Source organism: Anopheles stephensi, chromosome 3 (assembly GCF_013141755.1).
Source record: "Anopheles stephensi strain Indian chromosome 3, UCI_ANSTEP_V1.0, whole genome shotgun sequence".
Classification (NCBI taxonomy): Eukaryota; Metazoa; Arthropoda; class Insecta; order Diptera; family Culicidae; genus Anopheles; species Anopheles stephensi.
In genome coordinates this window covers 15,574,494-15,591,338 of record NC_050203.1, presented here as the reverse complement: position 1 = coordinate 15,591,338, position 16,845 = coordinate 15,574,494, and the positions used below count along the sequence as shown (strand labels likewise).

General features: G+C 42.9%; 1 protein-coding gene across 2 annotated transcripts in view; it reads right to left on the bottom strand.

Annotated features, from left to right (window-relative positions):
- Positions 1-16,845, bottom strand: part of LOC118512694 (platelet binding protein GspB) — a 130,251-nt gene that overhangs the window by 34,727 nt on the left and 78,679 nt on the right. For both annotated transcript variants that reach the window (XM_036057501.1, XM_036057502.1), the window contains exon 4: positions 16,013-16,101. The gene's annotated coding sequence lies outside the window, so the exon portion shown is untranslated. The remainder of the gene's footprint in view (positions 1-16,012; positions 16,102-16,845) is intronic.

Genomic DNA, 16,845 nt, shown 5'->3' with positions numbered 1-16,845 from the left:
TTGTCATTTCTCATTCATTTCGTTCCTTTTTGCCGGCATGTCGTTTTAAGCTGTGTCTTCCATAAAGCGACGTATGGCCATATATTAAACATGCATATGACTACTCCAAAAAACCATTCGCTACGAATCAAAATTACAACTCACAAACAGTGCCACCGTCATACCCACCGTGCCATTAAACGAGGAAAGAACACAGTTTCGGTCTGACCTCAATATGTTTGTAACGCAAATATGTAGTTGCCCGTTCGCTTCCCGGCCCCGAAATTACACCAGCAAAGATCCGTACCGGGGTCGAACGGAGTGCAAACCGGGCGGGATCTCCAAACTTTTGCATAAATACTGCACTCGCCAGATTCGAGCTTCGGTGCATTTGCATACGAGAACCAAACCGGGTCCGGTGGTCAACGAAAGTGGATCAACGTGAAATTGCGCAATCTACGGCGTACGGTCCTGAAAAGCGATACGCACATACGCTAGCGTACGTAGCACGTTGTTGACATTTGGCCCTTACCGGGTGCAGTTGGGGATGCACTTTTTGGGAGGGGGGGGGGGGGGGAGGGACATGAGAGACGTAGCAACTGACCTGATATGCATTTGTTCGCAAAATGACACCGTGTTACACCACTGAAGACAGATCATTAATTTTTGGCGATCGATTTTTCGCCGACCAACCATCGACGTTCATGTCGTTGTTTATTGATGTTTCATAATGACTTCGGAAGGGAAAATGTACTGTTTCTTGATGTTAAAATCAGTGTGTGTAAGTGGTGCCCCGGGTTTTTGTTTTGGGAAAGATTCTGGTAATGTTAAAACCTGTCGACCTACTGCTCCAGATAGTTAAGCGGCCTGCGTATGGTTGGGTTGGTGTGATTTTCAGCCGAAATATGGAACATTGCAAAATATGTTTCACAGTCTCTGGGTGCAGTATATCATAGATCTCGCCCCCCCAACTACAATCGGTGTCAGGTCAGGATCGGATGTTGATGCCATTGTTATGCAAATTCAATCACTACACATTCTCCCGTTATACGCGACGTGACAGCTTCTTTATCGGAATATTATTTTTTCCCCCTAAAACATTCGCCGGCGATGTTATTGCCTGAAATGATGCTGTTAGTTCGTCCACCACTCCACAGATGAAAAATGGAACGGAGCGGATCGGGAGTAAGGAGCATTAGGTACGGCTGGAATGTTGCGTCGGATTGCGGTCCGCCACTGCGGATGCATCGAATGATGCGGAACAATCGAAACTGCTGGCGTTCACCGGTTTTGCCATTGAAGTATGTTGTTGCAGTGTGTTTATTGGTGGTGTTGGTGAGTGTTTTTGCGTTTGTTTTTACTTCATCACAAAATGAGCCCTCTCACCGGCTTTGTTTTTAGTTGCGGCGGGGGGTGGTTTTGTTTGGGGTCAACATTTCATGATGTGACGTGTGTTCTGGTTGTGTTTGTGCAAGTGTGACTAAATGTCGCATGGACAAATATATTATATAGAGTTGATTTGTATTTTATGTTTCCTACTTTCGTTCAAAAGGCTAAGGATTTTTATTTGAATAGTTGTGTTTGAAGTGCAGATCTGAAGAAAATGCTATTAATATTTTTTATCTACAACTTGATGTTGGTTAAGCGATCTGAAGGATTAAATACACATCATCAAAAATTTTATCGATTTATGGGTAAAAGTGTTTCTTTAAAACAAGGGATAAAATTCCATCTGAACCGTCTGTCCGTACGCAAGGTTGACTATCCAGCTACGGGTAACATCAAGTCACAGAAAGCAAGAAATGGAAGGCCAAATCCTTTCCAGATTGTAGTGCCAAAGAAGAATAGAAAACCCTACCATAATTTTTTTCTGGATTGTGATTTGAATTTATTGCTACAAACAGTGTGCATAAGGTAATGTATGATACATTAAATACTACTTTAAGCTGACATTTGTTTTGGTCAACTCGTTTTGGTCTTTGACAATCAGTTCCTTTAGATCGGTTACAAAAAGATTGGATAAGGTTCTCCAATACTGGTTGGTTTCTCTTCAATTGGTGATATGCTCACTGTCTGAAAGATATCGTGCATAAGGAATATCCGACGCTTATTTTGAGTGAGAAGCACATGGGCACCAAGCAATATTCACAGTGTCCAATATTATCTTCACCATCCAGATGTACTCCTAAAAATACGTAGACTTCATCTAAAAAACTTATAATATATGTGTTCAATCAATTCTCTCTGATCCTCATTTCCTTCCATTTCATTCAGCAAAACATTTCACTTCTTCAAAACAATAGGAACCCTTCATATTTGACAGAAACCCACACCCCGAAAATCCAAATATCACTGCAACAAACAACCAGCAAAAAATTACGCTCAACAGAGGGCTCGGATTATTTGTTTCTTTTCGGCCCCATCCCCATTGTTCCAACCCGTCGTCTAACGCGTTGCGCCTCACAGTCGGCGTACCTTTCATCGCAATCAACGCGCAAGGTCAACGAAACCTTCAACCCCCGGGACGAAATCCTCAACCCCGCATCGAACTAATTGGCTACAATCTTCGGCTTTGCTGTATGAAGTACCCCCCCAAAAAAAAAAGAAGGAAAGAAGCCCCGAGACCGAACACAAACACGGTTCAACTCCAAACGGGACCCGCAGTTCGCACTTTCGCGCGCCACGCCAAGAGCAGAGCACGCACGCGCCTGCCGTACGTTGACAAACATTCCCTTTTTGGTGTGCACCGGTCCCGCTCCGACCGGGTGTTTTCCAGCTGTCCCGAAAATGGTCAAATAGAAAACATTGGACATGAAAGCGAAACTTTCGCGCCCAACATTCCCCACACTTGTGTGCCCCTCCACGACGCCACGCCACCAGATTCGATGACGGAGATGAATGAACCGCGGGTCTGTGTGACTCGGGTGAGGCAATGCCGCCATTAACGTGCGGTCCACTCTCACTATCACCGGCCGTCACATCTCGGTGCTACGGCAAACACACACACCCTTGAACAGGTGCCTTGGACTTGGGTACGCAATCCGTTGGGAACTCGTTTCGTTCCTTACGTGCGCACCTAACCTTGCACGCGACCAGGAGGACAGTACGGCGAAGGGGTTCCAAACTTCAACGAACAAGCACACGAAAACGGCACGGCCGTGACAGATTGGTCCAGCAAGAAAGCATGGCCGGCAAAGGTTAATGGACTCCTTCCTGGCCTGCGGGCAAGATTGACGAGATTCGGATAGCGGCAGATAGCTGCAGTTCCGTATGCGTAAAGTAAAAAAAACCCTAGCCAATCATTTGCCGCTGGTTTTCGGGGGAAAGGGTTTCGCCAACGGCCGGTGCGATGCACCTTCTGCGGCCACTCACCCGGACCCGGGTGATGTTGTCTGCTAGCTCCAGGTGGTCCAGAGCTTGTACCATTCGAGAACCGCACCCATCTCGTTGATCGAGGGAACCCATCGGCCAACTATTATTACATACGCTTGGACATAACGACATCGGCAGCTTCCGTGACTACGACGAAGGGGGTTGTTGTTTTTTTCGGGGAGAGTCAAACTTTAGAAAGCACCTATCGCTAACTATCCCGGGGCTATGCAAGCCGAACAAAACCGAAACACATTTCACCCCCGAGGGTGTTGCCGATGAGCAAGACGATCTGGTACGCGGCCAGTGTATGCACATACACTTGACCTTCATCAATCGTCATCCGGGAACGTCAACACGATCGTCAAACAAATTTAAACCGTACCGGCCACACAAATGGGGATGGGTTTCCGGTAGCTTCCGTTCAGCGGTTTGTTACCACTTGAGGCGCATTTTCACCACACAAAATATTAGACATCTTTAAGTGTTGCCCGAAGGCAGGGGTTGGTTTTCGGCGGGCAGATGTTTATCGTTTGGTGAATGCTTTCACTCGTATTAATTTGTCTTGGAGTTGAGCTCCCATCGAGCTTGGGGTGGAAGTTTGAATAAATTAGATTAGAAGTTTTGTTTTTCATCGCATTGCATCAACATTATCCGCTTACCACTTTTTTAGTTAACCCTTAAATCGGATCAACCCCTATCCTAATGGCTTAAGGATTAGAGCGCTCACCTCCTTCAGTCAACAACTGCTACGCAAAGTAAGATTCCAACTCAGCAACTGAATCGGTATCGGTGGTCTACACCTTTTTCTTTGATAAATGTACGAAACCCTCAATGAATTAAAGATGCACAAACGCATTCCCAAATCGCGTACCTTTCCCAATCGCCAACCGTATCGAAATGGGGTTTGGAATATAAAGGGTAACATTAAATACCTCAATCTTGTTTTTTCTTTTTTGTTGTTGTTCGAATGCATTTGATCGTTACGAAACGTTCGGCTAATGTCACACCGGGCAGACTGCATGCAGAACAACCGTTGAATAAATGTGGTCGCGAAATTCGCGCAGCTGTTGCACAACAGCGCATAATAATATGCGTCTGGCATAATTAACGGAGCTGCACAGCTCGTCTGGGATGAGACGATGCCTTTTCGCGTGGTTTTGCGCGTCCATTTGCATAGTAGCCTTGCAGGTGGGCTAGGGGTTTTTTGATGGGTAAGAGGTGGTTTGTTTTTCGTTAACTTACGATTTGATAAGAGATGGCTTCTTGATGGGATATTTAATGAACGACACTGGTGAAAGTTTGAATGATGATTGGTTCTCATGTTTTACCTGAAATAGAATAAAAAAAAAAACACATTGACGTTAATAAAGTACAACATGAAATGATGTTTATAATAAACCTAAAAACTTTTTTTTGTTTCGCGTAAACAAGTTGATGGGTTTAGCAGTAGAATTTCTGACATTTTGTTTAAGTCGTTTGGTTAAATTGTTAATTGAGCGGTTGCGACACGATTTTAGCAGCTTGGGCTTGGACTTGGAGGTCCGGGTCACTGTAGGTAAGTAAACAAGTGAGGGATACTAAATTATGTTACCAATAAATGAGGTCCTCCATTACCTAATTATAGCAGCAATTTCCAATCACGAGACAAATGTGAAGTCATATCAGAACTATCTCTCCCTCTCTCTATCTGACCGGACAGGACTGACCAGAAATGGTATATCGATAGATATGGATAAATCAAGCCGGGTGTATTGTCTAAACGAGAAGAAGCAAACAAAGTCTTATAGGTTGCTGCAGTGGAAGTCTGTAGACTATAGACCTCCTCTACTCTGACACAACAACCCAGAGAGGTCTTCGTCTACAATATCTGATCTCCATGACACGAGCTAGCTGAGGAGGTAAAGCGGCTCTAATATATCCTGACGATGGTCAAAACCAAAAGTATTCGATGGCTGGTGCACGTGTTGGGGATGCCGGACTCATGCCCTGCCAGGTAGGTGCTCGTCAGCGACCTGTTCACCACGAGGCGTAGAGGACCAGAACCGAGCTCGTTGGATGGATCTGGAGGAGTCTAACCTGTCCGATTTTCCAACGAACGGAATGGCGATCTGGGCATGTTTTATGGCCTTGCTCTGCCCTGAGCAGACTAAGTCGAAGAAGGAGAAGAAGATCAAGCCTTCATCCATTCTTTGAATTATCTTATAATGTTTCCTCGCAAAATCATGACTTCTTTATGGACCCCAGTATACAACTTCAAACAACTATTACAAAGCATTTTCCCTCCTGAAAATGTCATGGCCAGCGCATGAGAAGGACTATTCCTTCTCCCGAGCTCCTAACCTGATCTCATTACCATACGATACAAAGGTGCAAACATCCCGCCCACCTTTGGCTGGACGCGTAATTATATGCTTTTATGGGGAATTTAATAATTCATACCCATCCCCACCCGGAGCAGTCCGGAACCACCATTTGCAAAACGGATTATCTTTCCGCTAAACGGCGTCTCGTGGCGTCGCAGGAGAGCCCCGTTTCCCTCGGCCAGGAAAAACCAACGCGACCCACCATTTGTCATTCTCGCGTGCTGTCGGGTGCGGTGCTCGGTGCATAATAGTATCGTGTCGGCCATTCCTTCGAGAGCGTATCTACGCCATACTCTAGCGAGAACGACATCGACCGGTGTGTGCACAGTTTGTTATCACACCGCTTTCCACCAGAAAGCATTCATTATTATTGGCAAACGTAGGTGGCGAGCCACAGTTCTGGGGCACATTCTCACCTTCTACCGACGACTACACCGACGCTAGGTGGTCGTCTTATGCATCCGTTTTTTGCGAGGCCGATAAAATGCCGAAATGCCATTTGCCGAGCTTATCGCCGTGGGAAGGTGTACATTTTCTATGGTATGGTAATCATGTTCCTGGCGTTATTCCGTTCCTTTCCGGATGTGGTAGCGCGTGTGGATATTTGTTTGGTGCGAATGTACAGTTCCGATTGCAGAGTGGTGTACGTTTGAAATATTGTAGGAAAATCATAAAATGTTCGGTCCCAGACTCGAGAGAGCGCGAGCGCAGATAGCAATGAATGGTGAACAACTAACCGCGAGTATAATTTATTCGTGCATGAAAAACAAATTACAATGTTGTGGATGAGTAAACTGTATGGGAAATTTATTCCAGGAAAAGATGAATGTACATCTGTAACCGGAAAATGCTACGAACGAAATGTGCATTTTGTTTTCTTGGTAGGGTTTGATAAAATATTCCAGCCATTCTTTGCTTGTGAAAGATAAAATGAGCACCGTAATCCTTCAAAATATTTAAAAAAATATTTTTGAGAATTTTTAAATAGTTTCATAAAAATCAATATGTTTGCCAGGTTTATCGATAGATTTTTAAAATAATTTCCTATTAATTGAATCAATCCAAATACCTCAAGAAGTTCTGCAACCAAAATAAAGTAACAAAACTCCAAAATTCTCAATGTCCAAAACCCATCACAACACCACCCGAAACACGCGCCATTCTTTCATGTGGGTGACTCCATAGGGAATGTGACCCTAAAACAAAACTTTGACAACATTGTGCGTCCACCAGTGCGGGCCCCGCGCACTTCAAATGTTGATTTATATCATCTGACGAAACATGACACATTTTCACCGACCACCCGAAAAATGTGCTGATCCGAACGCCCCGAAAACGAGGCAAATTTATTACAATATCAGAATGCCATCCATCCTGATCGGTCGAAGTTATTTTTGATTTCCTGTCGGTTCGCTCGCACCTTACCTGCCCGCCGATTTCATTTTTCGACTCGATTCCTCAGCTCTCAACCAGTACGCTACAGATGAGTGGAACTGCAGCCAATCTGTGAACTGTGTGAAACATGTGCCCGAAACCGTCGCCCAACTGGTTGATTTGTGATGGATAAAAAATCATAACCAATAAATTATTTCCACGGCAAACATGGAAATCATCAATATACGAGCGCAAACAAAGCAGTGCCCGGGTGGATGGGTCAGTGAAGGACAAACAAATGTTGAGCTTTTGGTTAACTAGTCCCACTGCTCTATTCGATTCCGGGACGGGGTTTTTACTCCCACCACCCAAACGTACTGACGCATGATTTATTCACCCGGCCCGGAGGGGGAGAAAGCAAGCATAAGAACATGACAGAAGCGGAAAAACTCGGTGAAAAGTCAAACAAGTTCGCCAAACAAGAGGATGCACAGGCAGAAATGAATATTATTGAGCCAAAACAAGAAAACAAAAATGGAAACACACCGAAGAGAATAATGGAAAATTGCATCCGGGTGCAGTTTTCCACACCCCCGACCACCACTGGATAGTATTTGTGTTGTGTGCGAATTATGATGACATGGGAAGAAAAATGTTTCGCTTCAGCCGTGCAGTATTCGTTAAAAAATCTGTTCGCCCATGTTGACCGGCTCTGGGTTTTGGGTTTTGTTGCTGACAGAGGAGATATTGGGAAAAAATTACAGTCGCTTTGAGTTGTGAGTTGTGTCGTGTTTGCCTTTTCCTTTTTTTCTGTTGCAGATGTTCTTTGATTCGTTGTGCAGGGAAATGTAAATATGGTTCAAGAAATTTCGGAAACATCGGGAAGTGAAATTTAAGTGTTATTGTTCGAGGGAAATTCTTTGCCGATAATTGGTTGTTAGGTAGTTTTTTTTAAGTGTTCAGGAAAATTGTATTAACAATGTTAAAACAAAGTAGTGGCAACATTGCAGGGTTTTTCAGTTGATAAGGCTGGCATCCATTTTAATAGCAGGCTTCTTAAATGAAATGGCAAATAAATCCTGTTGATATGGAAACGGCTTCAGATGCAGGGGAAATCAAATACCTTTTATTGTGAAGCCCTGAGATGATATGGTCATAGTAGTCGTCGAAATTGTACGCGTCCTCCCAGCACACAGAAAAGTGCGTACAATATCAACGGCTACTATGACAATACCATCTGGGAACATCACATTAAAAGGTATTTGATTTCCCTGTCATCTGAAGCCGTTTCCATATCAACTAGCATTGTTTGCCATTTCGTCTTATAATGCCATTTCGTACAATAAAAATGGATGCTATTACCTTATCAACTGAAAAACCCTGTAATTTTAGTAAAAAAATTAATAAAAAACATGAGACAAGAAAATGGAAATGATTTCTATAAAGGAATATTAATATTGAGATAAAAAGGGAAAACAGAAGTATAAAAATCAAAATAATAACAAAACGTTTACGATGATTTTTTAACTTCAATTCAATCTCACCAATTCTAATTTATAAGAAATCGTTCAAAAAGATAAAAGCAATGATAAAAACAAATCAAAATAATTGCGAAATATTAGAACGAAAGGTACCTTAAAACATCCAACAAATGGAAAAGTTAACCATTAATAGAAAATGAACAAACAAAGTAATAAACGCATTAGAAATGTCCAAAATTTACAAAAAAAATATATAAAAATTGTGAAAAAGACGAAAAAGTGAAAAGGCCGAAAAACATTTAATAATTAAAAACTGCCAAGCTGTTAAAACAAAATCGACAGAAATAGTGAAAGAAAAACACATAAAAAAAAAATATCAAAACGCTGCCTGATAATAAATAATCCCACCCCATCAACACACCAACCTGTCCCTCTCGTTAGTATGCAAGAAACGAGCTACGTTAGCGACAAAATAAGTACAATGTGGCGCATTTCCTACCGTTCCTTTCTGCCGATCTATGTAGGGCACTGTGACAATAGCGCGGAATCGAAAAGCCACACTAGACAACAATAAAAGAAAACACGTTGCATGCACACAACAACACCCAACCCAAACACAGGCAGAACATACCCCATTATCAGCGAACCACAAACGTCGGTGGCTGCGTTTTTGTGTGTGTGTGAATGTGCTTCGGAAAACAATTTGCTATCATTTGGCTTGGTCACCCAGCAATTGCACGAACAGCATTTACTTGCCGGCGTGCAGAATGGGGCTGAATGGTACGCGCGAAAGAAATGGTCGTTTGTTTACATAAAAACTATGTCATACGGAGCTTGCGGAGTGTGGATCGAGGCGACGGGATAAAGCTGATGGTGGCATAATCATTTTCCACAACACCACCATCACAAATCTGCAATCACAATGCACCAGTGTCCAGCGGTGTCCAGCGGGAATCTCCAGCACTGAAATGGCCCACCAGACACCGGCGACGGCTTGCAGTAATTATTATGCAAACCGTGCAAGCATGATCGAGTGCAAGTCTGCCTTAACGACATCGAGATCGTCAAGGGTGGGTGAGAAAAAGGGGCAGACTGAGATGGGGGGAAAACCCGCCACGAAACGAAGGACAAATGCAAAATATATTGAATGCATCGCGAAGCTCAGACAGACGGTCGGACGGACGGCCGGTCGCTGATTGAAAAATAATATCAAAATGTCACTTGAAGTTGTGCAATCGGTTGTGCGGCCGATTGCTTCTTGTCCTTCTTATCTGTCTTCAACCCTCTTTCCACCCATTTCTCACCCAATGAAGTGAGAAAAAAGTGCATTGAGTGAGCAGCCACAGCATCGTGCAGCTCCCATTTTCACACCCCAAAAACGCTCTGGCCTGTCTTTGAGCGCGGTTCTCGTCCGTTTTTGATGGTTTGATAATGCGTCCAGCTTTTCTCTACGATCGATTGATTCGGTGGAGTAAAATAAAGCGAGCTACAATGAAAAAAACTCTGTCACTTACTCGTTCACCACAATTTGACCTCGATTCGGATGTGGAATAACTTTGCACAATCTAGCCGCAACCTTTGCACGAATAATCGATGAAACGTCAGTTCCAACGTGATGACGGGCTGTTTTTTTTATTCCTTTTGTTGCCTCATTCAAATTTTCCATCCCATCTTTTGACACAGTTTTCACTCTCAGCTTATCATTTCCACGCGGGGAATTGCTGAACGATTTTTTTTGTGACGATAAAATTCATTGACTGTCATCGATACTTTGAGTGGAAAGAAGACAGATTCGACCTGGTTGGAAGGGTTGGCGAAAAAGGAGGTCATGCAGGTAATACACATCTCGTCAGGAGAGTTACCAGAGCTACCGTAGCAGAGCGATAGAGAATTTGAATGTGGTTTAAATTCCGGGGAACTCATTAGCCGTTCCAGCTGGTAACTGTGACGGCTGTTTTAGCTCTATGGTTTTAGCTTTTCTATTATTCACTAACTTTTGGAAGCGAAATGATTGGCATTGTATGATATATTATCATTTCGATAAGGTCTCAGTACCATATAGAAGTGATATTTCATAAGAGTTCCCTTTCACTGAAATGATGAGCGTTCGAGAGGATTGAACCATTGGCGCCTACAGATAGGCAATATTCTACACAAAGAATATTTGATTATTAGCATTTGAGATCAGATCAGAATAGGTATTCAAACGAACTCTAATCAAATATTTTTAAGTCAGTCTTAAAGTGAACCCCTATCAGAGATGAGATATAGAAGAACGACCCAAAAGTAAGTCTGAGCTTCAAAACAGTGAGCTTTTCCATTTATTTTATACTTAAGACGAATTCAAGCTAATTTCTATTGTTTTGGTAGTTATAAATTATTATCTCTTACATTATTCCATGTTTTTTCGTCATGCTTTCGTCAAATACTTAAATCATTCAATGCCATAAATATCATGTCAAGCTGTAATTCTCAAAATATAAGATAAATCATATTTTGTTAAGGTCTTTTCCAACCCCAGTATAAAATACGTGTCAGGAATTTTAAGAATTAGGTGAAAGTATGAAAAATCACAATTTATCAGCGCAAAATGATTGAAATATTGCTGGTAGATGCGACAACAGCACTAGTCTCCATACGCATGGCTGGGGTTCAAATCCCATCCGGACCGCTCCCCCGTTCGTAAAGCTGACTACTTTTCTATGAGAAAATTAAGTCACAGGAAGCCAGAAATGGTAGGCCGAGTTTTTAATACCTTTTACTACTTAAAAAAAGTGTATTAACTTAGAAAAGATGCATCACTCAAACTGCTAAACACTTTGCATGGAAAATCAAACTCAAAAATTAAACAAGACCGAGCGAGACGGGAGATTTTCCTTTATCCACACAAAAAACCCCCAACAGAAAAAAATACGATCCCAGATTCATAACTCAATATCTCAACGCCACCCAGTTATCCTTGACACCACTCCTAACCTTATCAATGACAGCAGCAAGCTCACTCTGTCAATAAAGTGTGAAGCTATCAAATCGCAAACACCCCCCGCTTCTTGTACCCTTCGTGCGTAGATGTGTTAAACCTCAAGTTTCACCCGGCGCAACTTGTTCCGCTGGCACTGCTCCAATTTCAATATTTGCACACACTCACACTGCCAAGAAGCAGCGTTGAGATGATGACGATGTTACTCGAGAGCTTCAAAATCGCTCAAAACCATTCCTCACCGATGGCAAATCGTTGCTCAATTCATCTACACTGCCCTGTATTCTGGGTGCCAAATAAAAAATCGAGAGTAAAAACGAACCATCCCGAACCGACGGTGAGTGTGTCATAAATCATGACGACGAGAACGGCGATTAGAAGACTCAGGATTCACCTAGGCCTAAAGGTTCCAGTATGGGTCAGCTGCAAAAAAATAACCAGTCCTCCACTAATATCTGGTCCGGTTCGAGCTTTGCATTTACACAAGTGAACTGACAAAAAAATCTACGACAAAAACCAAATCCGTCCACCCGTCTATCGAAAAGCTCTCGAGACGAGAATTTATATCCTGCTGCTCTATGCACGGGGAAAGGCTTTCTATTCCATTCCTTCCCGCCAGCATTTATACGAGGCCTACTTGAATGACACACTGAATGACGTACGGCGAAACGAATGGCCGATTGTCATTCTCCGTCCGGATCCGATCCGACTTTTGCCTCAAACAGTTCCAAGCAGTCCGCACGCCAGCGGAATAGAAGAAAGAACGCAGGAACAAAAAAACACACACACACACACACACACACACAACTCGCTTTCGGAAAACTTTCGTCAGCCCCTGACAAATCACTTCCGGAGATGGTGGAAAAACTTTTCTCTCTCTCCACCCCTGGGGAAAGATTTTCAATTCGGTTCTGTTTCGTGTGCTTTTCTGCGTTGTGAAGTGTCCTTCTTTGTGTGTGAGTGAATAAGTGTAGCGATTTTCCTTATTTGTACACGTTCGTTCCCGTTACCGGGTGGGGGGGGGGCTTTTGCTTATAGATGTTTCCCTTTTTTGTCCCGTGTTAAAGGAAAAAAAAAATACAGGAACCTACTAAAGCTGTCAGATACTGTAGCTGACAGCCGGAAGCGAACGTTCTTCACCCACCACAAACCCAACAGTTCGGTGTACATATCAAGCACACATACACACTTTTGTACCACGATAACAATTTCCCGGGCTCTAAAGCGGTGGGCCGTATTTTAAGGATTTCTTTCCCGGGGCATTAATTAGACACTTGAAACAAACGGAAACACACGCAAACGCACCAAGCGTTCCTGACGGCTCCCCCAAAATGTTCCCTTACGTATTTTGTTCAGGATCTTTGCTTTGGTTGTGGCCTCGGGGGTATCAATTTCCCTTCCTATACGTGACATGGACAAACAACAACAACAACAACCATCGATAAACGGCACAATCTACATGCCCATTTAAGGAACTTGCCAGTCCCCATCTGCCAGAATGTTTAGCTTTTCGACCGCTTTTCCGAATTGGTGGGGTGTGAGAAATGTGTGTCTCTAATCGTTGGAATGTTTTGATAACATTTTTGGTGAAAATTTTCCTAAGAATTCTAAGAATTTTTCTAGAGCCTTTACGATCGATTATTTTGTGTGAGGGACCCATGGTGGATTATTATCCACAAACCCGGTGATAGTGAATCGAAATGCTACTTCTAGCAAGGTACCTTCTGTTCATCAAACCGTGAACTGTTGCATTGAATTATTTAAGGGCAATCCATTCCCATCTTTTGGCATCGAACATCGAATCAACGCCACTCCGACCGATGCAGCACAGTCTAAACGGGCAGCTGATGTTCTTTAAAAAATCATAAACGTCAAACAAACCGTTCAAAAGCCAATAAATCCCACCCCGAAAACACACACACACACATACACGCCCCAATAAATGTTACACCACCAACACACGCAGCTCACACGAGCTTGCTGGCTGGCTGGCTTAGAACGAGCGGAAAGCGAGATGAACTGTCAACATAGCTACCGGCATGTTTTGGGAATCTAGTGGAAAACCGAATGTTTCCCTCGGCCGCCCGAAATGTCTCGGTGAAAAACCTGAACGCTTCTTGACTTAATTTACAACCATCAATGTCACTTGGCACGTTCACCACGTCAACCGGTGTTGTGAACGAACCTACGCGAACGAACGGCTCGATTGTGCGAATAAACATACGGAAAGCTACGCCTTCACGGATACCACACACGATCGCGCGGTACGGTAAACGGTTGGAAATATAGTTTACGCCCGTTCACAAATCGATGTTGATGGTTGGGCGATGGCTGATGGTACGAAAAATCTGCCGGCCTGCCGTGTTCGGGACTCGTGCTCGTCCGTCGTTTTGTCGTATGGGTTTGGCGTAGGTGTGATAGAACGTGGCAGCTTAACAGATTAAGGGCGGTTGAAAAGTTTTGAATGGTGGCAAGATGGAAATTAAAGCTTGTTGTTTGGAGGGAAGTTGTTTGTACGATTATAACATGTGTCACAATAATTTCCAAAAAATACACAGAAGTTGATTACAGGAAACGGAAACTGGAAAATAATAATATGATAACTAGCAAAAAGAAACGAAAAAGCAAAATATTTATGACATTTCATGATATACAATAAATAAGAAAACACCGCAGCCTTTAAAAAAATTATATCTCAATTAGAAACTCTTCAAAAGTAAGAAATTGTCAGGCAAAAATTAAAACAAGCCGAAATTGCTAGTAGATCTTCCTCAATAATCAACTTTATAAAGAGGCTGCTAATTACAAATTAACTAATAAACGTTTTACAATAGCAAATTGTTGATAAAAGTATATAAAACATTCAACTATAATCAATAGAAAAAAAGACAATGAAAATTTGAAATTATTTGAAAAAGGTTATTAAATAAATGAAAAAACCACGCATGAAATTTTGTAAGTCATCATATTAAGTTTAAAATACAAGTTTTGAATTGTTTAATAAAACACCTCAATTATATTAAAAAAACTTGTGTCTTAGTTTTTATGCTTTTCTAAGCTGTGATTGTAATCATGTCGCGTGTATCTCCTCGTTACACGTTCCCCGTGAAGTCCATATAAACCGGAAAATATCCTTACCCAAAACACCCCACCGGGACTTTCTGCATCGGGATTGTGTGACCAAAACGTCCGACAACAACAAACCAAAAAAATCACCTCCACATTCCTAACCAAAAACACCAAATCGCCCTCCAGCAACCGACACAATCCCGACGCACATGAAGCATTTAATTAGAACAACGGGGACCCGGGCGAAATTATTACCCATTCACGACCCCTCGATTCACGCTCGAACAGTTTCGCCGTGGTGTGCAGCAATGGTACAGGAGGACTATAATTTAATTGTTGGCAAATTTGTGTCCTCCGTTCTCGATAGCACCGAAATGGGATGGAAAAGCTCCATTACCTGGGTGGACAAAATGATGAGACTGCGCTCGAACGCTGGACACCCGTGCCAGCTGTGTGCATTTCCACGCAGATTTTGGCCTAGGGCGTGGGACAGTTTTTCCGGGTGAAGTTTTGGAAAATTGGCAAGAGTTTTCATATTTTCCTCCCGTAACGTAACGTATGTGGGAGGTAGTGGTGGTCAGCACGAATGTGTGAATGCGTAATTGTTTTGTTCAACAGTCACAATTGCGGAAGAGGAAAAGCTCATTGTCATTTATCACGTTTTGCTGGTCGAGAGTTCTCTACTAGAGCGCGATAGAGAACAAGGCATTATTAGATAAATGTTTTCACAGTTTTTAAGTATTTTAGCTCGATACAGCTACATTTAACTGCTAAGAATAGTTAGTTATATTTTTAACCTTATAATCAACCTCACTGGAAAAGGAAATACCTATTGAAGCGGCTAAAGTGACGACTTACGAAAAAACAAACTTTCCAACCCGAATTCCATTGCGCCACACCGAAGAAAAAACTCCCCCATCGTGCCATCTATGCGTTCGGTCCGATTTCCGGTTCGATGGAAATGCGTTTACGTAAGTGAAGCTGTCACAGTTTCTAGCCGGGCAGCACCCTCATCAGACCCTCATTGGTTTTGCGGTGCGGATGAAGTAATTTGACCAATTTCCCGAGTGCCGACAACAGTACCGCACTGGGAAACAATGCACCAAAGAAAAGCAAAACAAAACTCCAGCGTCGAGTCTAAACTCCACTTACCCAGCTGTGAAATGAGATTTGTCTCCCGGCGGAAGCCCGGCGACTGGCCCGCATAACCTCACACGCACTCACACACACACCCGAAATGCCCGAAACGCACTAGAGCTGCAATTCAGTTTGCTCAAATCAGTGGACAGCCTGGCGGTGGTCTCATAAACTGGCACGCACAGTGTGATCAGTGTTTTGTAAACCATAGTGTCCCCCTCCCACTTTTCTGCTGCCCCTTCCCCCTTGGCACTTACCTTTCTCTATGACTCCTAAAGTTTGTGCGGATCTTGGTAGTGACACGGTAGCGAACGGTTCCGTTGCGGCAGTGATGACACCTCAAGAGCTGGGGGGAAGCAAAAACAAAGAAAGAAAGCAACGATGGGGGATTAGTTGGTTTAGAGTGTGATAGGGTCATGGGAAAATGAGAAAAAATGCTGGGTAGGTTTTACAATTTCGGCTGGAATTCGACCTAAACGTGGAGGACAATGATTCGATGCGAGCAAAGCTATCTGGTACAAAAATTTAAAAAAAAAGCTTCACAAAACGTTCATGTTGGTTTTTATTTTAAAATTATAGGTCGAATTGAATATGGAGCGTGTTAAGGCCTTCGCCTCGGGTGATGCACGATTCCTTGAAACGGAATCATTTAGGTCATTCTAAGTGGTCGTATGAAGGCGATGCAGTCGTACGGCGAACACAGTGTGAATGGTTTCTGTGGCGATCGAAATGATCGGACGGGTAGATAAATCGAACTTTAAGCCTTCCGTGTATGGCGATGGATGACGCATCAACAGCCGACCGTCCATGACCGTTCTGACCACAGGTCTTTAAATTATGAAATAACTGCCTCAATAGTCAAACGTGCTTGAACTTTTCAGTAAGTACGATGACAAATGTTTGGGATGTATTCCAATTGCATACATTTAGGCAAATTTCTCCGTCAAATAATAAAGTCTTGTATTGCAATTGCATACGTTAAGGCATTTTTTTCATTAGATTAAAGTGCAATCTACAATGATTATGTTAGATTTATATGATGATTTGAGAAACAATGATTTATATCCCACTTGCATACATTTAGGCAAAT